The sequence below is a fragment of the Pundamilia nyererei genome, unplaced genomic scaffold (assembly GCF_000239375.1).
Source record: "Pundamilia nyererei isolate P.nyererei 1_Seehausen unplaced genomic scaffold, PunNye1.0 scaffold00022, whole genome shotgun sequence".
NCBI lineage: Eukaryota > Metazoa > Chordata > Actinopteri > Cichliformes > Cichlidae > Pundamilia > Pundamilia nyererei.
This window is the reverse complement of record NW_005187423.1, coordinates 3,036,407-3,038,493: the sequence shown is the minus strand read 5'-3', so window position 1 is coordinate 3,038,493 and position 2,087 is coordinate 3,036,407.

Below are 2,087 nucleotides of genomic sequence, written 5' to 3'. Positions count from 1 at the left end.
GTGGTTTTCTTAGGAAACAGGGCAATCCCAAGTTTAGCTGAAGCCAGGGGTATTTTTCCTGCATTCATCATCTTTGAGACCATTTGGCCTGAATTCACTCAGAGCTGTTTGTTGGTGGAATATAAGGGGGGTGGGGGGAGACTCACGCTCCGTGGTGTTAGGTATCTACTCGGAAAGATGGCATCACTTTGATGGCATCAATCTTGCTCCTCGCAAGATTTAAAAAATACATAAACGCAGCACTTTATATTTTTATGCACTTTCTATCACAAAGAAGAAAAGTCCCACCCAACATATTTTTGAGTTGTTGCTTTGTGTAAAAGGATCTCAGCTTATTATGCAACAACGCGCTGAAGAACATGTATCTGTGTTTAAACTGTGTGAATGAATAGTTTCTGCATGAATCTAAAATTTCTGTTTTGTTATCCAAATGTGGTTTTAATCTGCAAACAACTTTCCAACTGACCCTAACAACAACACGAAAAGGTTTTTTTTACTAGTTAATCAGAATTCTTTAAAAAAAACCAAAAAAAACAACCCTTATTTAAACAGAACGTTAAGCTTTTGAGCTCTCGCATCACTAGCAGGACGTTGGTGGATGCCGTCACTTGCTCGCTTCTACTTACTTTCTGCACTCTTGGCAGCGTCCCACTTGTGGATAGTTGTCCAACAACTCTGGCAACCACGAGCTGACAGATCAGGTGGTCCTTGTCTTTCGCTCGCTTCCCTCTTTTTATTCAAATTAATGTCAAACCTCAGCTTTTTTTTTTTTTTTTTGCTTTAGCAGCCAGGTTTCTCTCTTACAACAACAACATTATCGTCTCAACAATTCACTTTGAGGTAAATGTAGTCCTTTTAAAGATAAATGGGAACGTGGCACGAAGGAAAAAGCGGGCACACAGGTTAGAATAAGTTTGACTTAATCTTATTTGATTTTGTTATTTGATTGGTTATAATGTCTAACAACACTGCTTTGTGTTTTGTGGTTTAGAAATTGAAATTATTTTTAGTGCAGACATTAACAGAAAGGGTTACTTTAGTGATAGCATAGGAAACCCACTGACTGTCCAAGATGTGCAGAGAACAGGTAATATAATAATGATATAGTGCAAGAATTTTTGATTCTGCATGTTCACATTCAGATATCTGTTTACAAAAACTGCTTCCAGTGTACTCTGCACATATCAGAATAACACAACAAAGATGGCTAATATTAAAAAAACTTTTACCGATATGGCATTTTGATAACACCTGACTCAAAGCATGACTTCATTCAAATGAAGCTTCAGATTCTCTTTAATGCTACAGTCACATTTCGAAAAACAGTGGCTGGAGACCCCAGCATGAGTAAAATTATTTGGACCTTGTGCGGTGAACTCACGATTTCGTTATTAGGCCTGTCCGCACTCGCAATCAGCTGCTGTCTTAAAAGTAACTTTGCATCAAGATGGCTATAAAATGGCAATAACATATAGTGAGTCTGCTAGGAGTTTGTGAATGAATGGGATTAGGTTGACAATTACGTACAATCAGTTTGTAATATTCATACAGCGACATGTGATATGTGTCCAGCAAGTCTAGCAAGAACATCACTGATCTGGTAAAAGAATCATAAACAATGATGTTGTTTCTGCAGGAGGGCAATTCAACTACAACTTGACATAGGTGCTCATCAACCGATATATAACCAGAACACAGCAAGTTGAGTCGAGTCCACTATTCTAAAGAGACTTGTTTCACTAATTGGTGCTTGATTGCAACATCTTGTCAACCTGAATCACAAGACAATTATTATTAGATCTTCCCCGATCTGTCTGAGAGTGATAACAGGCTCTACTTCTATAGTTTGGAGACCAGCAGTTGGCTTGCAATCGAGAGCGGTAGCTCAGAGTTTCAGGATGTTGCACGCTCCTCTGGGCGATCAGTTGGTCACCGCAGCTACTCGCAAATGTGGAAAATTTCTTCTCTTTCTGTTTTCCTGTTTTTTTCTCCAGTGTGACTTAAACATAAAGGAAGTACTCGAGCTATTTTGTTTATGCGAACATGAGCAAACATGAAAACGTTATTTGCACATTATTAAAACATGG